This window comes from Pseudopipra pipra, chromosome 6 (genome assembly GCF_036250125.1).
Source record: "Pseudopipra pipra isolate bDixPip1 chromosome 6, bDixPip1.hap1, whole genome shotgun sequence".
NCBI classification, from domain to species: Eukaryota; Metazoa; Chordata; class Aves; order Passeriformes; family Pipridae; genus Pseudopipra; species Pseudopipra pipra.
The window spans coordinates 8,824,016-8,850,674 of record NC_087554.1 but is presented as its reverse complement, the minus strand read 5'-3'; the positions used below and the strand labels follow the sequence as shown (position 1 = coordinate 8,850,674).

The 26,659-nt window shown below is 38.7% G+C and overlaps 1 long non-coding RNA gene across 5 annotated transcripts in view; it reads right to left on the bottom strand.

Annotated features, from left to right (window-relative positions):
* LOC135415484 (uncharacterized) overlaps positions 1-25,096 on the bottom strand; it is a 174,185-nt gene extending 149,089 nt beyond the window's left edge. For 2 of the 5 annotated variants that reach the window (XR_010431148.1, XR_010431149.1), the window contains exons 1-4: positions 18,637-25,095; positions 18,086-18,189; positions 5,422-5,508; positions 2,964-3,070 (exon numbers count right to left, since the gene is read on the bottom strand). This is a non-coding gene — a long non-coding RNA (uncharacterized LOC135415484). Of the gene's footprint in view, positions 1-2,963; positions 3,071-5,421; positions 5,509-18,085; positions 18,190-18,636 lie in introns of all 5 variants that reach the window. The other 3 variants (XR_010431152.1, XR_010431151.1, XR_010431150.1) reach the window with 2 other exon arrangements.
* Positions 25,097-26,659: the final 1,563 nt, after the last annotated feature.

Genomic DNA, 26,659 nt, shown 5'->3' with positions numbered 1-26,659 from the left:
AAAATTCAGAAACTTTCCTATCACCACTCAGATGAAACAGAGACCTCCCAAAATTGTCATGCTCAAAAAAAAAAAAAAAAAAAAAAAAAAAAGTACCCAAAACAAAACAAAGTCCAAACAGGGAAAAAAATATTATTCCTTTACAAGCAAAAGGATATTTGTATGTTACTGTGTGCGACCTGGTTCATGTCCTTACCATGCCATTTTCCTACATCACATGCTTTAGGTGTCAGATTGCAAGTTACTTTGAGGAGGGTCTTTTTCTTCTCTTTTGCCTGTTTTCTTTTTAACTGCAAAATCTGATTCAGAGGTATCTTTTTTGATATTTTTTTCCCACCATAAGTGGAACTTTCCCAAGAAAAGGTCTGGTTTCAGTAATTCGAGTATTTTTGAAAAAATAAGTTGCATAGAAAATAATAATTCCTGAGCAGTTTTAGCAATGTATGATATAAAAAAAATGCATGAACAGACTGAGAGCTTAATTACAGAATTTCCCAGGAAAAAATGGTTTCTTTCTCACAGTGATCAGGGACCATGACTGTGAAACACAGGGGATGCAGAGAGAACTTCTGCCATAATGGTTGTGTATTTACAGGCACACAATAGCTAAAGATATTTTTTAAGAATATGCAAAAAGAAAAAAAAAAGAAAACAAACAAACTGATACCTTAAAAAAGGTTCTATTTGAACTCGTTTCTAAAAAATGGATGAAACCATGCGAAAACATGAGGGTTTTTTAGGCAACTATGCAGGTAAAGAACTTGATCCAGATTAGCCTGTGGTAAAAGAGTGCATCAACCTGTGACTGAACATCAGTAAAAGCAATTTTGTTGTAAAATCACAGCTTTCATCATCTCGTTTTTTAATGCTCCCTCAACAGCTTTTTGGACTCTGATATTTTCTCCAGGACCTTGCTGTGTGTGGAAGACTCACCTGACTAGCACTGGTCACTGGAAGATGCTTCTTCCAGAAAAACACTTGGCAATGTAAGGTTCCCAGAGCCGGTTGCTCTTCGGCTACATCTGTACCAACAAATTAAAAACACTCTAAGCTGTTCTCTGTCACTGAGAGCTAAATCCTCTGGAATGGTCCACACAGGAATTAGTAAACCTCCAGCACCGTTCCAGCCCCATCTGCCCATTGGGGATGCTCCCATTAAATCTCAAAATATAATCAGGAATTATCTGGGGAGGTGAAGCCGAAGCCATGTCAGGGATCAAGAGGACTATTCAACAGTACCTTTAAACAACTATGTCCTTGTGCATGTGCCTGCAACCTTCCACTATTTAATTTACTGAGCTATATATTATAGGGGCGGCTTTTGCACATTCGTGAATTATTTGAAGTGCCACATGAATGAGTCAGCGTCACAGTTTAATGGGTCACACATATATGGGAGTGGTTCTTTTACAGTTTGATAGATTTCTATGGTTCAGCCTTATTGCAAGATAAACTTAATGCATTTTCTAAAAAATATGAATTCACAAAAAACAGGACAAAGCTGCAATAACACCAACATAGTATTAAAATTACTTTTATATCAGAGATTGCCTCAGCTTCTCAAACAGCTATTAGGGTAGGACAAATATCTTCTACAACACACCCCTTACTATTCTGGGAGTTAAATGCTGTTTGATTCTGTGTGAGAGACCCCCTACTGTGATCGTCAGCATCCTTTATGCCGTAACATCTCACAATCAGTCTGAGGTTCATAAGTATTCTCCAAATTCCCCCCCACAAAAGCAATTCCTTTCCCATAAAAAAGAAACAAACAAGAGAGATAACAGGAAAAAAATGCAGTGTTTCTTTTATATCCTCTATATTTAACCAATGTTGAACTGGGAAACTTCTACATTTTGCTGTTGCTGATATACTGGTTACATTGGGGAGAATGGAGGTGCTCTGGTATAACCTGTCCTGAAACTTCTTTCCATACTTTTCCATTCCTTGCCTTGAATTATTTTTAAATGTGCTCTGAGCTACAGATAACATGAATTCCTTTTCCCAGGAGAACCACGACAGCTTGCAGAGCTGTCACTTATTTCACAGAATTCGTTAATTGTTTGTTTAGTCTAGGGGGAAGAAGATTTTTATAACACTTTGGTTTAAAGAAAGGTTCCAGGAGTATGATTCCTTATTATGGTAGTGGCTATATCACAGCTTATTGTATTTCTTATCACCTCCTTTGATAAAATAAAATAGCTTATTTTAGAATAAACTGTCAGTGGCATTGAATAGAGAGCATAATCCCTGCTCCAGGGTTTGCAGAGACTCTAGAGATCAGCAGGAATATTTTTCATTGTCACAGGCTGATATTAATGCAGCATTTTATTTGAGAATTTCAATGCCCAAAAGACAAAAGACATTCTTCAATTCCCCGAAGAGGGGAAGGTTATAGACTGGTGTCTGTTCTACATTTAGCACTTCATAGTTAACATGGGTCTGCCGGGTTTGTTCGGAATAGGAGCGATCAAATCGAGTACATCAAAATCTGTGCTTGAAGTTGTACTTTGTGGTGCGAGAGGAACAAACTTTGCTGCCATCTTAGATTCATAACACTTCAAAATATTAGCTCAGACTTCGCCCTGCCTTCACTTACAAATCCATCCTGAACTATGGAAGAGCCTAGTTGGTGTCTTCCAGTCAATGGAGATTTGCTCTTAGAGGAAGGTTTACTGAGCCCACGTACAAAACCAAACCCCAGTGGCAGGATAAAATGAAGAAAAAGTTCTCTGCAGGGGAGAAATCTAACATCTGTGAGGATTGCTGCACTCCTGCTGCTTTAATAACTGCCAGAGCTGACTTCACTGCTCTGCCCAGCCTATAAAAGGAAAATCCTCATTACCTATTAAAGAGTCATTCTCTTACATAAACAGATTACTCAGGATGTATATTGATAGTTGTAATTGTCCCTAGTGGAGAAGACACTATGTTTTAATGTCCAGAAAATATATTCCACCCACCTGCTTTCTTGCAGTAGTTAACAAAACAGAAAATGGAATATTAACCGGTGCTGGCATTTCCACTCTTCCTTATCAATAGGCTCTTTAAATCTGGGAAGTTTCATGATCTGTAAGGCAAGAGATGATTCAGACCAGTGGCTGAATTTAAAAAGATAATCACTTGCAAAATCCTCACAGTCAAAAAATTAATTCTAAAGTTTTTTTCAATACATTTGTAACACGTTCACCTGAACAGCTGAATGCACAGGAAGCAGCAGTAACTCATAATCATTGCAAAAAAAGAGGCAATGTTACTCTGAAAAAAAAAAATAGCCTTTGACTTTTATTGAATTTTTAAATCCTCCCTTTTTTTTTTCTTTTGAAATCATACCAGAAACACATTTATCTAACTTTGGAAGCCAATAGACTTTGCTTTCATGAGGAAAAAATCTGTTTAAGGGTTGTTATTCTTCCTCTGAAGAAAATGGAAACAAATAATACTGTTTCAGACCAATTTACCATTGATGGGAATATTGGAATTCCTTGTATCCCCTCCCGTGTGTTACATGAACTTCTAGTAAATTACATCGTGTTCAGCACAGCCTCAGATTGGGAATTACAAACAATACAACAAAAGCCTCCAGCTACCAGGTTTATAATGGTAAATATAATTTGCAGTAGATTACGTTTTTCTAAAGCTATATTATTTTTAGCTAAAGAATGGCACGTGGAAAACAATTTTTTTTTTATTTTCCTTATTTTATAGAGTATTACTAAAGTCAAATAAATGCTTCACTGAGCAAATTAAGTATCTATAAAATGGAGACAAGTGATTATCTGCAACAGTGTTTTGGACAAATAACAAGTTTGCTATTTTTGCCATTTCCTGCTATATTCAAAATGTCTCAATATTTAACCATGATATGTCAGCCACATTCACTGACCAGCTATTTCCAGACAGTTGCCTGAAAGGATAATTGTTCTTTTTCTTTTCTATGGACTGCCAGGCTGGAATAGTGTTTACAGGTTTTGACAGACACCTTACAAAATAAAATTAATGTTTGCAGGAAGTAGATAGAGCACAACTTGCAAGCAACTGAGAAGTCTTGTTTTATACCTGGCTATCAGCTTAGGGCCCAGACACATCAGGAAAAAACCCTTTTTACAAGACAGTTTAAGCAGTAAAGACTGAAAACCAGTTAATACATTTACTTCCATTACTAGGAATAAATAAAAAAATTAAAAAGGACATTTTTGCCAGTAAAGAGTGTAAGAGTGACAGCATTTTTAGTATCCAGAGGAAGTCACTATTTCCAGCCAACAATGATTTTCCACCAGGTTCAGTGCATCTGTTGTAAGTAATGAGGACCAAGAAAACAAGGCAGGGATTGCAGTCCAGAACAAGTGCTTTGGTTGTGCCTGCTATGATACTGGGAACAGACAGAAAACATCTTCAATATCTTTTTTTAGATGTGATTGACAAGTTTAATTTATTTGATGTACTTCTTAGTTATAGGAATAGCAATAGTGCAACAGAAGGATGCTGCAGAGTTGCCGTGGCAACAAAGCAGTCAAAGTCAAGGCATGAAACATGAAGGGACTGGATACAGGGAGCGAATTCTCCCCTGGCATGGGAGAATGAGAAGTTTTACAACAAAAGGCAAATTGTAGCAATATAACAAGGCACTTGCCTGAGACACTGGTAATATCTAGAATATATGACTTCGAACGTCCGACTTTACAAGCCTCGACTTGTGAATAGTGATAGCAGTCAGCAAATTGTGGCATTCGTTTAGGAAAGCACAGAAGTTAACAGCCCAAATCTATATGATAAACCAGGACATCAGTACCCACTCCCGTGTCTTATGGCAGCGACAATGAAACCCAGAGGAAAACAGATTTCACCCCTTTCCTGTAACACCTCTTGCTCCACACTACGTGCCCTGACACAGCTGAAGTTGCCCACTGCCAAGCTCTCTTTATTGCTCCTAAGGTTATGACAGAAAAATGCAATTCTCAACGCTCTCCTTCCAAAGCAAGTAATATTCTTGACAGATGGATGTAACAGCTTCCATTTTCATTAGCTTCATAATCACTGGAAAGTGCCAGAAAAGCATACTGTATTTTGAGCAAGGAAATTTTCATGGCAATATTTTTAGGCCCCACTGGAAGTATTTTCTTGTAGCAGGCGCTTCCTTTGATTCCTTCACTGGAAATCAAATGTTAACCAGAAATGCTAAGCTTTGCATACAAATGGCTGAGAAATAATTGAAATACATACAGTTACAACAGGATAAACTGCAAAGGACTCAGCCATCTGGAAATATTGAAATCCCTCCATGTTTCATTAGTTTGACTATTTCTGTGATGGCTGCACAGAAGGGAGTCAAATCTCCCAGGAGTGCACATCCCAGCTGGGTTTCCCAAGGCACTGTGCAGGGGAAAAATGACACTGTTTCAGGGAAAGGAAAGGACTGACCTTTTCTAGTCACCACTGCTGCTCCACAGTGAGGCCAATCGTTGGCAGACAATGAGAAGAAATGTGACTTCAGGTGGTAGCCAGCTGCTGTGGGTCAGGTGAAAAGGAAAAAGGTTTAAATTCAATACTTCTTTTTGAGTTTCATTATGTCTCATGGCACCTGCAATTTGCAACAGAACAACAGTTCCTTTTTTACTGTTTATGTCTTCTATGGAAGTTCGGAATCGTTTACACAAGGTATAAAGGAAACAATCCCAACTGTGACTTACAATGTAATTATTTGTGCTGTAGAATTTGCTTTCATTATAAAACATCTGCCCTGCTTTTAAGCATAAACCTACCTTTGAAGTGCTTTATATAGTTTATGTAATCCTAAAGTTTAAGAGATCATCTTCTGTTCACTTTGCACACGGCTTTACGACGAGCAATAATAACACAATTATATTTCCCCCATATATCTCCTTACCAGGACTGAAACTGGATCAATAGTGTAAACTTCAGCCTGGCGCATCTCTCAATTTAATGAGTTCATCAAGTTGCATTAATCACTTCATGCTCAAATTGATAGCATCAGGCATCCTTGAAATGTCTCTTGATATTTAGCTACTACCCTTTTGGAGGGCTGTGGAGTTTTTCTGTAGCAACCATGGCAAAAGTGTCTCTGCCATGAGTCCCCCGAGCACAACAACTCACTAAAATCCAATAACCCTATAGGCTATATATTCTATTAACTTTTTATGCTCACATCCAATTCAAGGGCTCTGACAAAGCTTCACACCATTGAGTTAAACAGTTATTCTGCATGACCACCATATCCTTTTCTACATGTGAGAAAGCTGGGAAGTGTCTTGACTCCAACATGACTAAGTAACACACTTATAACTAAGACTTCTACATATGTAAAATGATAAGTGGAGTACATGTCCCTGTGCACTGGCAGGATCAAGCACAGAGCCTCAGTACCAAGACCCCAAACACCTCAAAAACTGAGCTGCTTCATCCAGAATGCACTCAAAGCACAGTATGAGCTCAGTCAACGGTTTGGTAAAACAACTTTACCAAACGTAAGTAGCACAAATCTTCAGCTGAAGAAATTTCTGTTTATTGTATCTTATTATTTTAAATCTCAATCAAGTTCTAATGTGCATTTCAACATTTGCTTTCTTATCTGTTCCAACAGAATTTCTTGATAAAGTTCATTAGAAATTCATTTTTATTCTTCTGGTGATCACCAGCCCAACTTCTGTAAAGAAACTAAAAAGTAACCTAGTACTGAAATTAGCTGTGTGCTACCCAGTGACTCTATTTCTTCTTCCTTCTGTTTTCATTAAAAATATGAAAACAAATAATCAAAGCACAAATATTTTCAGTCAAACTTTTTTTAAGAAAAAAAGTTGCTGAAATTAAACTTGACATTTTATGGCAGTTGACGGAAAGGCCTAAATGTATTAAGCAAGGCTAAAACACTTATTAACAAAACAACTTATAAAGAAATAAAGGTGCTGCTTTCTGATTACAAGTAAAACTACAAGGCAAATATCTGTTTTATGTCAACTCAACCACTACACACTTTACAGTGTTCCATAATATATTAATACCTGTATAGACTGGTTTTATTCTTTACAATGAAACAAATGTTAAGATACCTTTTTTTTTTTCAACTAGTGGTAACTAGTTTCTCCTGTTTACAAAATCTTTCCTTTGGAATTTCAGTCAAATTTTAAGATTATTTTTATTTTAGGTGTGTAATTATCTGTCAAAGCAAAAATCTGAGTGGGAACTTATCTGCGAAAACAGCTTAAAAGAAACATTTTATTCACGAGCTTTAGTGAACTTCCTTTGTTGACTTAGTTTAAGCAAAAAATAACTGTCATTTTTAAAAAATTACTTCTATTTAATTAATTCAATTTTAGGATTAAATTACATTTAAATTTACATTTGAATGCATACAGTTGGATGAATTCCAAGTAAATAAAATTTAGAAAAAAAGAGTTACCTAATGAAAACACAAAAATGAAAGCTCTGCATAAATTCATTTAAAGCTACACAACTCAGCATTCTCCTAAAAAGAAGCATAACTTCGAGTACTTGGTTGTAAAGAAACTGTTAAAAAGTCTATGCATTGAGAAATAACCTTTACTTAAGGGGAAAAAAAGGATGAAGCATGTAGTTTTACCTAAGTTTTCTATCAAACATTTCAAAGGAGCAATATGTATGTCCTGTGCTTGCATCTGGCAGAGCAAGACACTGAAGCCACTGGCCTTGACTGACGTGCAGGCACTCAAATACAATGCAGAAACCATCTTTTTTCTCATTGCAATGCAGCAAACCTGGGAGGATATTATTTTCTTCTTTCATTTGGTTATGACTAAAACACCTTTAGGAGCCAATGACACTCCTGGCTGTGCTACAGTTTCTCTTTACTACAATGCTTTGGCTGCAGACACACAGGCAGGAGGTTATTCTTTTGAAAAGATATGGTGTTTTCCTGAAAATAAAAGAAAAGGAGAGTGGAGGGGAGACACATGATGTGAGGCCTTGGGAAACCTTGCTTTGTAGAAAGCTTAGAAGTACAGTCAAGCTGGGACTGAAAACATTGCTTTACCATTCCCGCTCTTGGGGAAGTGAGCCAACTCCCAGAAAGATGAGCTGAAGTTTAAAGATAAATGAATTCCATCCTGCCAAGAGAAACCTGCAGCATTGTGTCCCTGCCTGCTGGGGCCAGCCCTGCCATGGCAGCTCCTCCAGCTGCCAAAACAAGAGATGAGCACATAAGTCTTGCTGCTGGATAAGGGAGGGATCCAGTCACAATTCCCCCACCTCTGCTCCACACTGCCCGAGAGAGCCATTACTGGCACTTGAGTTGAAGCAGACGCAAGGTCCTTTTGTCTCTGCTGCTTGCTTAGCTCGAAAATTAAAAGAAGCTATTGATAGCAATTCATATGCACCAGGATGGCTGTGAGGGCAACTTGAGCATGCTAAATTGCAAGTAATAATTCACTGCTCCGTGACAGCTTAACAGAACATAACCACAAAATTTAAAAAATAGGATTGGGAAAAAAAGACGAGAGGACATCAAGTCCTTCTCTCTGCTCTTCTCACAGAGTTTCTATTTATAAGCTTTCCAATAAAATCTCTGTTCAGGGATGGGTATTTAAAAGTGCCTAAGACACTATGGGTACCTTCAATTTCTGCATGCAGACACATGCATTAAAAACAACTCTCTGTGCTCACAACAGTTGAACCCAAAATCTGTAGGTAAGCCTAACACACTTCTCATTTCCATACTACATCAAATGGCACCTTGATAGAAAATACATGCACTCTAATGGATGGAAGCTTAAATTTTATAGACTGGACTTCACTTCTCTTATCTTTATGTTAAAAGACTTTGTGCCAGTAAAAACAAAATCCCATACATGCCCTTACTGCAGAATGTCCATATCAAGAGCTAAATATATATTTCCATTTTGTTACTGCTCCAAAAGCCCCATTATCTTAGGAAGGGGGGTTTCCCTTCTTATCTTTAGTTGCAATTTGAAAATATTTCTTGTCCATTTGTCTTATCTTTTCAGCTTTAAATCAATTTCAGCAGCTTGAGAGAAACATGGATACTCGGTGCAAAGATGAGGGCACTGGTAAAAGGCTGAAAAAACATACTGGAGGGAGCCAAACACTTGAAGACAGGGAGTATAAGGAAGGAGACCAAAAGCAGAAAGGAAAAGAGGCAGATGGGTACATACTACACACGAAGTTCTGGTAAAAATAAAAAACATATCATATTTAATAAGCTCTGGGATATTTTGTGCTAAACAGAAATACGGCAAGTGGCATTCAATGGCACAAATCCCTTTTCCAGGAGCAATGCTAATCCCCAAAAATCTCAGACATCTGAGAGACTCCACACATCCCTGTTAAGCTACAACAGCAGAACAAACTGAGTCTTTTTAATTTTGTGTGTCTCCCCCCCAGTATGAAAACACTCATTTAAATTGCCCATTCTCTCACATTATTTGTTGTGCTCAAACCTTATCATTCTCAGATGGCAAATTAGGGTTGAAAACACTTCTCACATTTGACTTCAACTCATCTCCCTTTTCTGCTCAGTTCATAAAAGCAAGAGGGAAAAAGACATTTCACCTACCACCTCTTGCCTATTCCTTTTAAAATGACAAAGGAAGCAGACTTAAATACACTCTGGATTACTGTGCAGAAGACTCTGCTTTTGCCATCTGTGCCAGAATGAGATGGAAAGTATCAACAGCAAATACATTCTTATCTGAGTTTTGGTATTACCCAGATGGTACCACTAGTCAGTAATTAATTTGAGTGAAATAAACCTTATTTTTCCACAGTCTTGAACTGGAAAAAAAAAATATCAAAAGGTAAAACTCTTATCTGTGGGGCTTCTTTCTTACTCTTAGTGTGAGCAGTCACTATGTATTTTACTTGATATAAAAGAGCTTTTACCCACCCCCTCGCCTCTATTTCCAACTTTCCTCATGCAGCTGCTCCCTTACCTACCGTGATTGCAATTGGGGCCATAAAACAGCACACCAAAGAACTTATACAAGGAAATTTATTGCCAAGGGCAACAACAACAGATACTTACTAATACTGCAAGTGAAACTAATCACATTAACCCTTATAATTACTACTGACAATAAGCACAGCTGTGAGCCAAATTGATCTCGCAGGGGTGCCCGCTACAGCATTGTCACAGCTGGCACCTTGCAGAGCTCAGGAAGCAGGGGGCAAGGAGTGGGAAGTCACTTTGCATCCAAGTTAGGATGACGAGGATAAAATACTGTCTCCTGAGCAATGTTTGCATGAATTGAAGGAAAAACAAATCCTAAGCGAAAACCCTGAGACCTCCAGATCCAGACGGCAGAGGAAGGGCCTGCTCAGCCTGGCTGCATGGGGTCAATAAACAGCGTTGAGCTCTTTTTTCTATATCACTGGTAAGAATCTTGTTCAAAAATGCTGTGGCTAACACAGAAGCCTACATTTCATCACTTTCAAGAGAAGCTGAAAGATACCCTGTCCGGAGATGTGCTATCTACAGCCTAGACAAAACTGAACACACTTCCACAGCAGTTATTCTTTCCTGCAATCAAGATATTGATTTGTGAAATATCTTCATGTCTTACAGAACTGATTTTCCACAGCTTCTCAGAAAGACTAGCATGGCACAAAGTGGAATTAGAAGATGAAACTGTATTAGCATTTAATTTGGATGAGGGATAGACACTTGAAACAAACCTCCTGACGGCCCCTGCTCACAGAACTCTGTCTTGCTTTGGAGAGCACGAGGTCTGAACCCCTGACAACAAAACTAAATGGGGAGCACACCCCAGGCACGAAACGGCACTCAGACCACAGCCAGCCTGAAGAGAAACCACCAAAAAACTATACAGGGTGGGTCCTGACTCCTTAGTATAATTTTAATCTGCATGCTGGATCCACACAAGTATCCACACATCTCTGACTGCCTTTAGTTCAACACAGGACCAGAGCCTGTTTTGAGATGCTGAGTTCAGACCCCCTCAGTTACTAAGCACACATAGGATTGTTCAGAAGTTCACAATCTTAGTTTTCAATGGGCATAGCCAGTGACAATTAACTCCTTAACCACAAAGATGACCCCAGAAGGTCAAACAGCCCTTTGCTAAGCAGTATGAAAAGGAATGCTGTACTGCAGTACTAAGATTTTCACCATTGCAAATCTCAGTCTGGCAACTTCCACAAGAACAACCTTCACAAGATCCACAGAAATGGAGAATCAGAGTAATAACATGTTTTTCAAGCCTTCCATAATAAGGGTTGTGGTATATGGTTTTGCTATTGCTTTTTGCAGGTTTTCACTTAAGTAAACTCAGAAATACTAAAAATCACCTGTGAGCGGATCAGATAACATATTCACTTGAACAAAGGTCCTTTTCAGATCAGTATTCCAATGAATTTTATTTTATTTTAGACCTTCTTTACAATGGCACTGAAAGTGCACTGGTGGGTAGAAAACCAAATAACAAAGTAACAGACTCTGAAGACTTAATTCTTTTATATACTGGGAACAGTAGATCATAATAACCTTTTAAGCAGATTACAATGTATATTCTCGTTATACATTTAGAATGCTCATTTATGGACACAAGCAGCTATTTCAGCCAAAACTTTGCAGAATTCTTATCAATAAATTTTAACACAGAGTTCCCCAAAAAAAACCATTCCAAGGATGACCATTTTCAGTATTTCAACAATCCCTGCAGGAGATGGCTGGATCTAGAGGACATGGACTTTTTTGTCTTCTCGAAGAGGAGAAAGGTGGTAAAAGAGAGACCCAAAAATGCAGTCAGGGCAGAGGCAGATTATCAGTAGCAAGCTATAGAGGCAGAGGGGAGAACTCAGGAACTGACAGAAGGATGAGACGAAGCACTAGACGTTTTGAACAAGGACAGGAGAATGTGAACATGCTTTTGCAGGGCAGAAAGGGTCTATTTTCAGCCTGCTTTTGCCACGCTGGAAGATTCCATGATGGAAAAGAAAATAGCACTGTAGCAGAAAATGATCATGACCTCTTCAATGAACCTGACCTCTGCTAGAGAATGTGCCAGTGTGATGAGGGAAATGAAGAATCTTAATGAGGAAAGAGGAAAGGCAGTCATCCTAATGCAACGGGCTCCTCCCAGGAGATCAGCTAGAAAGTAGCATTCACCGTATTTTGCAACTTTATTTGAATTCATCCTGGTTTATCTTTTAAAGAAAAAGCAAGACTATGCGAATAAGGACATGATCTATTTGTGAACTTCTTTTTTCCCCTAACATTTTTCTCTGAAGAATTAAAAAACTACATGCAGATCCTAGCAGCCACAGTAGAGTCCTGGGGTAGAGGGGTCTAAGCAGCTTGTGCAAAAGCCTGGGAACAGGGAGGAGGCCATCAGTTCTGGCTTGCAGGAGGAAGACAGGTTAACAGATGCCTCAGAAAAGCACCTTGACAGTCCAAGACACAATTAAGTCCCTCAGATCCATTTCTGTGCTACAGACAACTCCTGGCAATCTCGCAACTCCATTTCCTAATAACCTGGAAAATTAGGTCAGACTGTGCTATAACAGTATCTTCTTCCTTTCTAACTCATCTCACACCACACAGACCTAAATGTAAAAGTTTTGTACACAGCACTAAATCAAACAGGCCTGTTCTCTGTCCCTGAGGGCACACAGCTCAGTGTAGTTCTCATCCATCCTGCTGTGGGGAGCTGTCCCTCCGCATTCACACAATTCCCCAAATCACCCATTTACATCGACTGGGAGTTGGCTGGTCCCAACCCTGCCATGCAGCATGCAAGCATTTAAATATTATAGCTGATCATGTGCCAGTTCTCAAATCTCTTCTCTAGCCCTGTTTAACTCGTTGATATAGGCATGGCAATGGAAACCACACAGCACAGACCTAAGTCCCTTCCCCTCAGAAAAATAACCACAAAATTTCCACATGGACAGATTATCCCACAAATGGCCTGAAGGTGAGTACAGACCCATTACTGTCAACATTACCATTCTTTTCACTTTTATCTACTGTTTCCGTTTTCTTTGTCTCTTTCACAGGTAGGGAAGCAAATCTAAAAATAAAGCCCCTTTTTCCTCGAAAAAAGTTACTCACTGGTAGCCCTTTTTAATCTTCTTCCTTTGTTCCCAGTCAGCTGCTCTTCTAACACAACCTGGATTTGATAAAAGAAAGCTAAAAATGGAGGATAAAACTTTGTTTTTCTGAAAAAAAGCATCTTTCATAGAAAAGCTACAACAATTATTAGATTTCAGATGCTCCACCCAGTTGAAAGCTGGAGATGATTGTCCTGAACCTTGCTGCTTTCTAGGCTCCTGAACTTGCTGGGGTTTTGTTGTTTTGTTTTTGGTTTTGGTTTTTTTTTTGTAGGGTGGGGATTTTCATGTAATTTCCAACTTGATCAGGTGGAAAATACTAACCCATCACTTTGCCTTCCTGGGCCTCACTTTGTAACTTATGCTTTTCTTTTTTAGGCCTCTGTGCGATCATTTTCATATTTATTAATAGGGTCTTTTTATAGAACCGTGGAATCGTTTATGTAGGAAAAGACCTCTAAGATTATCAAGTACAGACATTTTTGCTTCTCATTATTCTATGAAAGAAACAGGTAACTCAAAAAAATGCCCAAATCATATTGTGTTTGTTGAAAGCACAAAGGACTGATAGTTCAGCAGCACTAAGCTGATACTTCTGAGCTCAAAAGTTGATCTAACATGCCCTGCAGTGCAGGGGTAACAAACCAGCAGAGGATAGCTCTGCTCACAGCATTATTCCACCCTCTCCATTCTGTCCCAGCTCAGGGGCTCAGGGAGCCCAACGAGCTTAATCAAGCACTGCTGATTCTCCCACACCACAATATTCTGTAGGGCGCCTTCGTATGAGAAGCTGCAAAGCTCTGTAGCATTTCTTTCTCATTATTCACTTTTTGCACACTGAAACTTCTCTGAAGTACAGAAAGTAGCACATGAACCTTAACTTCATTTTTGTAATATGACAAAGATAGATTTATACAGTACAAGATGCGACAGACAGAAGTGCTGCAGCCAGGCATGAATGGGAGTAGTCTTGATTCCCTTCCAAATTGCAAAGAGGTTAACGTAAGTCCAGCACCTCAGCAGGAGAGAGACATTTGATCCTGCTTAGCCACCTCTTACAGCTTCATGGTACAAGGATCAATTCAACCTTTTCATTTCACATTTGAACTTCTTTCTGTAGCTCCAGCAAATTTAGTGGTGTGCTCTGGTGCCAGTTATTTTCGCTCCAAGAAATGACAGTTAATAGAATCAAATGCCCTTTTACAAAACATGGTTCTAATTTGAAAACTTACAGCATATCTGTTACTCAAACAGCACAATCACTTCTTTCAGAGCCATATGTCCTGACAATCTATACAGGGAAGTAATTTAGACAAAAAGATAAAAGGAAGGGCTTTATTGGTGGTCAATATTAGCAAGTTAGTGTCTTAAAAGGTTTCTTTCTGTGCAATTTAGCCTTCACCTGTACTTGGAGCCTTGTGGTGGGTGCTGCAGGAAGCCCTGAACGTTTCCCTAGTTGGTGGAACCAGGGTGGACTCAGCAGCAGGTAACTCAGGCACCCAATACAGTGCAGTAGGTCACACCTTTCTGAGTCAATCTGGCAGGTAAAACACACCCTGGGATTCAAGGCAGCCGTAACTGAAGAGCCACTTGAGGCATAATCTCCACAGCTCCCTTTGTATGAATATTGGACACAAAAGGTTTGGTGAGATGACTCTCACATGCCCTATTTATCAGGATGATTTCAGTTTGTAAGGTTTTTACAGCATCGTGTCTCCCACAGGAAGACTGGCCAGCAGTGCCAGTCCTCTTTAATTTTGAAAACTAATGACTTTGCCTCTTCTTGATAAGCCAAAAGCTGCTTATGTACATGTTCCTGAAGAATACCAAATATTAAAAGCCTAAGTGCCATAATGTACCACCAAATCCATTTTGTCTAACTATAGGTGCCAAAAAGTTTCAGCTAGATGCCTTTTATTCCAGTTGAAAAGTTAACAGGCATAGAGAGAAAGTATTGTAAGGCTTCCAGAACCTCAAGATGACCGAAAAAAAAAAAAAAAGGAAAATGACCTCCAAGACAGACCATATGTAGTTGCCACACAATACAATACAGTCCCATGGTACAAAGACACAGTGCCTACAACAGACTGGCAGAGACAGGGCAGAGCATCCTTGAGAATTAGAAGAGATTCAGAAGTTTTAAGCAGATACATAAATTCCTCAGGAGCTTAGGGCCAGTCAGACTTCCTCTCATTGAGAGAAGAAAATTCTTCTCTCTGCAAGCTACTCCTCACCCACCGTCCCAGCATGGTATTACCAGTAATAAAAACAGCATTTTTCACAAATTTTGTTGTTCTCTGTGCTGTAGAGTCACAAACGGCTCTGGGGAACAGCAGAGGAGCTTTTTACCACATAAACAGAATTTTTAACCAAGTTCCAATTACAGAACCAAAAACCTACCCACTTACCTGTACCTGCCATCACATTAAATCTGATGATAACTGAGTTGAACAGATGTGTAAATCAGGGCAGAATCTGACCTGCCAGATCTCTGTTATTAGTGATGTTATTCACGGCACAAAATTCAACTTGACTTTCAGACTCTGGCTGAAATCTGCATTTCTGCCCATTAAAGAAACGAAGCCTTTTTCCTTTAAGGCTGTCCAAATTTTGCATTGGAATAAATAGGAAAAGAATATATAGCACCTACATTTTCACCCAGTGCCATCAAATATGAGTACAAATATAGAAAATCTTGGAAGAGAGGAGAAATATCAACTAAGCCTGGGCATACAATGTGAACAAACAGTGTTAAGGAAAAGATTTTCAGCAGCCCTTATAGGAGCCATTATTCAAAGATGGCATTTGCACACAAACAGCAGAAGTGGATATCGTGCACATCCCGCTTTTATTCACAATTAATGATGTTTTCTTATCTGGACAGAAAATGTTTAAATCACCCTTTCGATGCTAGAAAGAAAATGTTATTCTTCTCAGAAACAGCAATTTAAACAATTTCTGGCATTTCAGAAATGTTACTTTATCACAGGATGTGTATGCCTTTCAAATTATCCGTTTTGCTGAACACTTGTGAACCAGTTTCTGATAAACAGTCAGGAAGGACCCAGGGGCACATCTGCTCTGGCTGCTCCTCGCTGCAGCAGGACAATGCACGTGTGCTGCCAAGCGACCACGGTAGGACTGGTGCCTCTGGGAGACAGAGCTATCTTACACTTCATTTTTTTTCCCCACTCAGCAGACAAAATGTGCATGGTATGTATAAATAGATAACAAAATTTATAAATATATGTAGGTATAAATATATATATAAAAATATAGAGAAGACAAGCAATGCATTTTTAACACTCTCTCCGCAGAAAAAGCCAAAATATATTCCTATTGTTGAAAAATGGAGTATCTTTTGTCCCCACCTGCACTGCTGGAGTTTGCCAAGTAGAGCTCCCACGCAGCCCTGTGGCACCTAACCTAGAAAGCAACTTTATCTCTCAGCAAGGAAACCTAAAATCAAGAACAACACTACCAAGCCTTTCCTGAAGTCTGTAAGCTCATTTCTGCTTTCCACCATTTTTTCCCCTTCTTGAGCTCCTGAATATCAGATCATGTGTAGCAAACTACTCAGTTTAGAAATGGCAATGTCACACACACGCATCAGACTCTTTGAAAGCAAATAATCACAAACTAATGGGATTTGCCTTCAAACTTTTCAGAGGGCCAAGGACATCCCTGCCTGAACCCAGCAGTCTCTTGAGGAACTGTCCTGTCACTGTTATTCCCCTTTTCCCCCGTCTCCAGACACACATCTCAGTCTGACTGCCAAGGACCTGGTACCCCAGGTGGACACAGCATTTCCCAGGGTGACCCTGTCACCAGCTCAGCTACACACGGAGCTGAGCACCTTCCCTCTGTGTTTTAGGAGGAGGATGCTAAGTACAGGGCTCCAGAGACCTGGAGGAGAGGAGATGGGGTACCTTGAGCAGCCACAGGTACCCATGCAACCCAAAAACCTGAAAGGCAGTAACAGAATGAGTCCAGCGAATTTTCAGCATGCCAGCAGGGTGTTCTCAGTATCTCTCATCCATTACACCTTCCTAGCTGTGCTCCAAAGCCAACACAGCATGGACAGTCAGCAAATCCCATCACTCAGGTACTACTTACAGTGCCACAACAGGATAGAATAAATCCAACCAACCTACATGAGTCTTGTGCACTTGTCATTAATGTCAGTCACAGCTACATCAGTTATTTGCATAACTGAAACTACATCAGGGACTGAAATCCCAAAGGAGCCAGGATCTGTGTCTCCCACCCATGCACTGAAAATTACACCATTCTATTTTAATTCCATTTATCTAAATCTCACGTGGGATCTAGAGCAGCTGATTTAAAGACCAAGAAAGTGAATAACTGCAGACTACAAAACTTGAAAAAAGTCTGCAAAGGAAAATTTGCAAACGTTAAATCCAACTCAGTTGTTGGATTCCCTAAGTTCTTTTTTTTTTTAACAATAGACAGACAGGAAAATCAAAATCATTAACCATAGAGAATAGGTCTTCAGTACACAAGTCTTTAATCTGGTTGAATGACTGATTTTTATCTGAAGAGCTCTTACATAAAATATCTCCCTATGATTAATAAGTAATTACCGTGCACTGTTATCAATCTAAAATGTCTTATGACGTGGGGCATAGACCTATTAATGACTTAGTCCATTGTCTGTGAGTTTAAGTCCTTCTTTACAACTATTTTACATGAATTACTGTTCTAGGTTCCCTTCAATTAAGTTGGTCATTCCCAGAATTGTGTTTCTTTTTCTTCCTTTTAAATGTCTTAACTGGAGAAAATAGGCAGAACAGAAGCCCTCTAAAAGACTAAAAATCAAATTCAGATTAATTCATCCATTTGTTGTTTTGTTCTAACACATTAGTCACAGTGAAACTACAGTATCAGGGAGATCTGAATGAAATAGAGCTAATAAATTGTCTACTATTCTCTCCAATCCCTTAATTGTCAAGAAGACAGCTGTATTAAAATACACTACCCTTACCTGTTGGTTTGTTTGGGGTTTTTTTTAAGAATGCTTCTTCTCATGCTGTGCATTTTATGAAATATCCATCTTCTTGCAGGTCTTCAAATGTAGGTTTTTTAGCCCTGAAGAGGAAAGCCAAGAGTTGTGGTCAACATGTCACCTCCTGCAGTCCAGAAACTGTGTTCTGCTGGCAAAGTGCTTACTCCTATTTTTTCACTTTTAAGCAACAACTATTTAAATTATTAATGGTATTTTTCTCTGGTACTTAAATCTAACTATTTTTATTCTCCAGTGCTTAAACATAACCACTTTTATTCTTGAGAATGGTGGAATTAGAAATGGGTGGATTCACTCTGTAAAAATCTTGCCTTTTAGTTCCCAAAAGCTTCAATAACTCCAGAGCTGAACTACAAATCATCATTTTAACAGACACCCTTAGTCATTTAACCTAGACATAGCAATTACTGCAGCAACTGTGACAAGGTAAGACCAGAAAATCAGTTCTTCAGTTACCTGCAAGGGAATTAAAAGTTTTTTACTTGAGCTGTCACACTTGTGAATTTTCTTACCTTTCTGAGTTTTAGTGGCCAGCATTTCCTTATGTTTTGTTTTCTTTCAATAATTTATGCATTCCTGAAAGCACCAAAAATATCACGGCCTCTGATCAAGTCAAATCATGTTGCACTCAACAAAATATCATTCAGAATTCTCACCAATTTCTGAAATATCTTTAATCTTTAATTTTCAATTTAAGATTAACATCTGAAAGAGAAGCTATTGAGAAAGAGTGCTACTAAGAAAATATCAACTGCTTGAAGACAGAGATTTATTAATGTCACATATAACTTTTAAAGCAAATCTCCGAAGTTACATATATAAGACACAGAAATGTTGGTCTCTGAAAAAGGAGAAAAATAACTTGCAAGCAAAGCAAAGTTAAAGGGTTGATGATGTAGTGCAGACATCTGCCTGTGCAACAGCAGTATATTACCTTTAAATAATATATAGACACTGTGTAAATGTACTTTAGTTATTAGCATTTTACAGGAGACTTTTTTCCTATGGTTGAAATCGGTTGTCATTATGTGTTAACATAGTACTTTACAGAATTCTTTTAATGTATGTTTAAACGTGGACATACAACAGATTTTGTCATACATAAATACATAAACTACAGAAAAATACTATTGTTTTTATTACATTCTAAGTAATGAATTTAAAGCAAGAAAAAAAGTGTTTTCTTTCTTGACTTTTCCCAAAGTCTGCTCTGACCATTTCTACCTCATTTATATAAACACAATTATGTTCCTCTTTGAAAGCAGACATTTGAAAAAAATCTGTCAAATTTTAAAATTCAGGAACAAATCACACCACACTTACTCACACAGTATGGTAGTTTACTATTTTGTTTCTTTCCCTGAAAGAAATTAATTACTTGGCACTAGACAGCAGAGTTAGGCCTTTTATTTATTTTGAGAACACTCCCAAATGGTCAAAGTACCAGTTCACTGTAGGTAGTGCCCTGTTGAGTTAGTGCTCTGCTGCTAATTAGAAATGCTTCTACTTAAAACAAACCAATTAGAAAGGCATAAGGATGGACTACGTGAAATCACATGGAGCCATCCTCTCCAAACCTTGCTATCCTCTCCAACTGGGAAAGAAATCATACCAAAAATAGATTCTTTCATGAGAAATTTGCTCCTTTCTGCCTGCCAGAGGCATCGCTTTTACAAGACCATTTTTTCTGTTATTTCAATAGTTCTTTAAAACATGAATGTAAATGTTGAGCTGAGGGAGCTAAAAAAAGCAACTCAGATCATAAAAAAGCATTGTTTGGTTTACTCCAGATCACACACACTGGACTGTGGCATTTCCACCTTAGAATTCACACACCTCTGCATGTTTTGCCCAAGGCTGGATAGAACAGTTGAGCAAATCACACACCCTTCTTCGGGAGGCATTAGATGGGGTCACCAGTGGGAGGCAAAGGATGACAGTTTTGCTCTCAACTCCTGGATTCAGCAAATAATCACAACATTATTCCATATACAGCTATCAAGAAGTTCCAGCATCCATCACCTCGTGTGTGTATTAACTTAATGCAATCCCCTCTAACGCTCCTGAGACCCAAAGCAAAAACAGACCCCAGCACATCCCACCTCAAAGGCTACAGCTCCGGAGGAAGATTCCCCACAACTAAGCTCTTCCCTGGTTAAAATTACACATTTGAACATGAGCTCCTTTAACCAGTGTTCAAATTACAGCCTTTTTTCCTTAACAGCAGCTTGGAGGAAATGTACTGCTGCTCCCGCCACACCCAGCCTACAGCAACTTGAACACCCAGCGTACCACAAATGACAAACCACCAACCCACAGTCACTGCCAAAAAGACAAGTAACTAGAAAAATAATTCCTTGCCCAGAAGAAGTAGGAATGTTTCCTGTCTTTGAGAAGGTGGGAGAATAGTGCTGACCAGCTTATGGCGTGGATGGTTCAAAAAGGAAGGGGGAGAAAAAAAATAAAGTAACGTGTAAACAATTAATGCATCTGTGGCAAAGCCTCGAGTAACTGGGTTGATCTGCCTTCTGGTTCTTAATTAGAACGTTCTGTTCAGTACACACTGTGTCCCCAGTAAGCAATGCCTCCAAAGCAAATTAAAAGGAGCGTAATAAATCTTGGGGTTTTTTTCTCCAGACGTACAAATCTCTTTCTACACCAAATATATACATACGTAGAGAGAGAGAGAGAGAAGGTTATAAAATAAAGTTGAAGGAGGAAAACAGAGCAACAGCTATCATGTTCATTTTTTATCTCTCTGAGAAATTAGCTTTGCAGGGCTGTAGAGCTGATGGCAGCCTGCACAAGGACAGAGTTTGGTGAATAATTCAGGCACGGTAATTTTTAGATATATCTCATACCTTCAGCATTTTGCAGATCAGTTAACTGTACTTGTATGTCTGAGGAAAAAAAAACCAGCAAAGTGTAAACTAATTTGTGTACAAGTTTGAACATACATCCATGAAAAAAATGTCTGTGGCAACAGATCTATTTTCTCATGTCAATAATTCTATACAATTATAATGCATTTCACCACTAAAGATAAACTTTCTACCTACTAGTGTCTCATGTTGTTTTTATTTTTTAGCATTTGAGTCAAGTGGGAGGCAGCTGTAACATCTGAGTGTTTTTTCTTACAAGTCATCAATGCAATAACAAGAGGTTTGGGCTTCTCAGCATTAGTATCCTTGTGCTTTTCAAAATGGCCACACTGTAAAAGATAGTGCTCACCCAGCAAGGGAGGAAAAATGATGCTGTATTAAGGCAGAATAGTTTACAAAAGCAATGAGAGACTTAAAGTGATACACAGCTTGTGTTTATAAAAATTCATAAGCATTTCAAGTGCACTCCTAAAGGAATCGTGTAGATGCTGCAACAAATTATTATATAATATAATTAAACACAAAAACCTGGAATAGCAAAATAGCATTAAGGGACAAATTTTCATGGCTGTAGCAGTGGCAGATTGCAAGCAAAGATCCCATTAGAGGTAATGGGAACTGAAGTTATAATCCACTGTGCAGTGTCAAAAATAATATCCCCATGGCTTTGGCTTAAACTGGCAGAGTTAAGGCAGCAACCTGATTTCTAAATCTCCCTATTGTGTGCAGACAGGAACCCTCACAATGTCCCTCTTCTCCCCCTCAAACACATTTCAAAAAATAAGACACATTTAAACACAAAGGAGGGAGGGAGGATCAGGCATGTTATATATGACCGTGCATTTCCTTGTCTTTCATTGGTTCAAATCAAGCTTTTACTTTATTTCAGCATGGCTAACAGCAAAGTGCTACCACGGAGAGTTCTCCTGCTTTTCACTCTGTAACCCTGGATAAATCACCTTTGGACTGGTGTAGACAGGCTGTTAGCAAGGTCCTCTCTCTCTGAAATCATCCTCCCCTCTTGCAGACACAAACTGTACCAGCCTGTGGGCAGTGCAAACCATCAGGCACCCCACTGTGCTATGGCTGGTAGCTGTATTTCTTACACAAAATATGCCCTCTGGGGTCATTTTGTACCCCTCGAGCTCTGGTGACAGAGAGGTAAAACAGGTTTTACTGTCATTTAACTTCTTTCAGAGTATTGTCAGCTTTAAACTGGCAAAAGATGCCTTTAAGCAGACTAGATGCCTACATGCAAATGCTGCAGCCCAGCTCCAATCCAAACCTGTGGGCTTGGGCTGCCTCCCATTCTTCGGTTAGACCTGCCAACTCCAAAATGCTGGAATAAAAACAATGCACATGTGGAATCTGTACAAATGTGCGGGGGGTTTTCATTAGTTTTCATAATTTCTAAGTGTTTGGAGTAACATGTTTTCATAACTGCTGGAAAAGAGCCTTACCCACGCCGAGAGAGGAGCTGGGATTTCACAGGTGGTCAATAGGATGGACTGTGCTCTCTACAGGCTTGCACATGACACCCGAGAGTGGGGTGTTGGAAGGCAGGACAACCATTCACAGGGAACTCAACAAGCTGGAGGGAAAACCATCAAAAATTTCACAAAGTCCAAAAAAGACAGATGCAAAGCCCTGAATGTGGGCTGAACCAACACTGTGAATTCCTTCAGGGTGAGGACCGTCTAGTTGGGCAGCAGCTCTGCAGAAAAAACCCTCAGGGTCCTGACGGATGAGTCGATGACCCCTTCCTTGAACCTCCAGCCTAAATTTCTGCATCATTCTCTCTTCCTGCACAGCAAATCTATTTTATACATATAATGCATTATCTGCTCTTCTTCTCCACTCAAACATGGCAGGGAATTAATCCCATTTTATGTCAAGGAAAACAGACACATACAGACATCTGCAAACTTGTGTCTGGCTCAGCAGTAGCTCTGCTGGCACCAACCACACAGTGAATCAGTGGCAGAAGCAGAATTAGAAAACAAGAATTACTGGCTCCCAGTTCTACCTATTATCCATTCAACCACGATGATTTTACATGAAAACCTTGTCTTGCCTGGAACTGCTTTCATGATGTGTTTTAACAGCACTGAGCACAACAGCTTTCTGGCCCACAACTGATAATTCTTGGCATTACTGTAATGCAGATTATGATAATTATTAATAATGTGCTGGGGTAGGAATAAATTATGTGAAATACATAAAATTATTCTGGTGCAGAGCAGTGAGCTCTAACACAACAGAAAAAATAAGTCATGGCAGAGTATGTGTAATAAAGTAATAATTGTCACACAAGTGATAATCACTAGGACAAGGGGGTTTTTAGGAAAGGTTTGCTTTCCCTGCACCTCTTCTTTTCTGACCATCTTGACCGAAAAATTTAATAACTGAGGAATCAGAATGAAAGTTTCTAAATCAATATTCAATAAAATTAATTAACTCTGTTTTCAGTGCAACACATTTTTGGATGTGACATCCTGTTCAAGCCACTTCTATGCTCCCCTATCACAAACTAATTGCAAACATCATTATGAATGTATCTAGGACAAAAAAAGGGTTTTGAAGGCTTTGTCCTGGACTCAGCCATTCTGTCATTTCTAAAATTTCATGGACCTTCTTGTCCAGCAGATTCAAAGGCTCACTCAAAACACAGCTATATGTGACCTAGGCTCATCTCCCAGGGAGAATACCAGGAATCCACCAAACCTGTTAATTCTCTGTAGTGAAAGGGTCAAGTACAAAGTCATGTTTTACTTGAACTTTGTTCTCTCCTGGAAAAAAAAGTTTTCAGATGAACTGAAAAAAGGAAGAAAAACCCCACAGTAACCTGTGTACTAAGTCAAGAGGCAAAGTCTATAAATATCAGCCTGAAAGGATGAGAGAATTCTCTGATCTTTTCAAAGATACCTGGGATGACTATTCCACTTTCTGCATTGCTCCTGCCACCAACTGTCTGCTAATTGTTTGATTGTCCTCTGCTGTTGCCTTTTGAAATATCCTTTAATACTTTCTACGCTTAAGACACGAATATGAATTACAAATGAAGCAGTACAAAGAGGAGTTGATGGCAAAAGCTGAACAAAACCAATGCTTATATAAATAATATATAATACCTTCCTTAAAATCCAAGGTTCAAATCCTGCCTCCAGTACAGTAAATGGCATTTCATCCCACTTTTTGGTACAACTCTATCAGTGTGCTTCAGAAATGAGCGAAAAGTCTAGGTAATAAAACAGTATAAATCCCATTATCCTTCGGTTTTCTACATGGTACCTGCTAGAAGAGGTGCAATAATTACTGATTACTGGGGTCTAAGTGACTATGATTGCATGACAGCAAGGATGACTCACAAATCATTTCATATAGACACCTGGAAAGAAAATAATCTTCAGCTCTTGACTCTATTTTAAGCATTTCTAAAGCAGTATTCACCATAGTATCAGTGAAGAGGCTGGATTCTAAAATTGAAAGTCTTCATAGACAATCATTATTCCCCTGGGTCATTTATACACAGAGCAACATTTATCATACATCCTTTAGGGTATGCAAACAATATGGGCTCCAATCTCCATATTCAAATGTAGCTCTTAATATATATGAGTGCAATACATGCCCAGAAAGACTATTAATATCTTGGGTCATTAAAATGAAGAACACTTTTCTAGTAATGGCTTCAAACAGCTAAAGTCATAGAAACGTGTTCATAACTGGTTTAAGTAACTAATTTTGTCACCAAATAAAATTGCTGTTTCATCTTTTAATTCACCAGAGACCTGCTTCGAAATTAATAATTTATTATCGCTATTAAACAGAAAGAACCAATATAAATTGTACATTTTGATAAAGTTCTAACAACTGCACATCTAGAGCTACAGCATCAGTATTGCAACAGTCCATTCTTTACTAAATTTATGTTTCAAAAAATATCTATTTCATATTTTTTTAAGAATTCACTTGTTTTTAGATAAATGTAGAGTGGATGACAATAACTCTGTTCCCTGGAATTTTTAATAGCACATAATACTAAATGCCTTGAAATGCTTGCATATCTGAGAGGAAATTAAACATGATCTTTAAACAGAAGTTAAAAATTCATCTCATTCATACACGTTATATTCTTGAACATGGTGTTGTAGTTATCAATAATAAATACTATGATATCAAAGTCAAGGTGTGCTAGACAGTGCAAAAACACACTGACTACAAGAACTGCCAATGTGAACAGACAAATTAGCAAATGAAGAAGGAAAAGGTGTAAGGACACTTCTCTCCTTTATCATTATCAAAGCCTGTAGCAAAACCTGATCTGCAGGGGGACTCTTAAAGAAGACTGGGCACCATTACATGTCAGTCTTTTACCATCACAATTCAAATAAACTGTGACACTGGCACCAGCCCATAAGGTATATACAGAGTCCTCTCCTAGTTCAATGCCCTGAGATGGAAGGAGCTTCCATGCAATAAATATCTGCTACAGCAGCTACTGGGAACACTGCAAGAAAAGCCACCAGTTTGGTAAACACCTCCACAAGGAAAGGCTCACACTTACCCTTAGAATTTTGTGTTCTGAGCAGTGGAAATGATAAATTGCAAGTGCCATTCTTCAGCTTGTGTCACCTGTGTTTATGCTAATGAAGATAAACCTGACAGTAACAAGGAACACATCTGTAACACAGCCCAGTGCCCAACCTTCTATATTTTGCTATTTTAAAAGCATTAAGAAGCAGGGGAAAACACAAGAATATCAGTAAATCTCACTGTTCTTGGCATCACTAAAGCAAAGGGAGAGAGGCAGTCAGACAATAAACATGAAATTAAACAGCAGAGATTCATTCTCTACACTCAAAGAGTTCCTTCTAAAAATGAAACTGTCAGATTTGACTATAAATGTTTGTTTATTATTGATCTTTTGGGACCTGCAGTTGTCATGAAGTACTAGAGATTGTGAGCTCCCTCTATTTTGGAAATCAGGCACTGAGCATTTTGGTAGCAGAAGACGGGAAATAATTCTTCTCTTTAAAATAATCCTTATTTTATAGCTGTCCTTTCATCAGAGTTTCATTTAAAGTTTTTAGTCTCTCTCTCTTTTATTAAGAAAAAAGATTCCTGATTCTGCAGGAAACACTCTCAGTGGGAGGTATCTTATAAATTAATATACAAACTCGAGGAAACCTCTTACAGTACAGGAGTATAATCTAGAAATAATTTATGGAAATCCTGATTAAAGAAAAAACACAGTAAGTTCTCAAAAGCAGAGAATAAGTTAAACATTAGAACAAGAAATGCTGGTTAAAAAGACTGTAACCATGCAAAACTCTGGTTACAGACTCAAGCCTAGACAGAAGATATCCAATTGTCTGGCAAATCTTTCACTGGAGAGAATATCTTCTTTAATGTTTACACAACTAAACCTCCCAAAATTCTTTTTCAAGCTTTTGTTGTAAAATGTCATCCAACTGCATTAAATAAATGAACTGGTAAAGGCAGGTAGGCATCCTCCCTAATCCAAGGTGATCCTCACAAAATTCAAATGGAGTGACCTCAAATCCCAATGAGTCTAGAAATGCTGTTTGGGAAGGAAGTCAGCCCAAAAAAGGTTGTGGTTCATTCCCAACACTTGGACAGCATCAGAGCC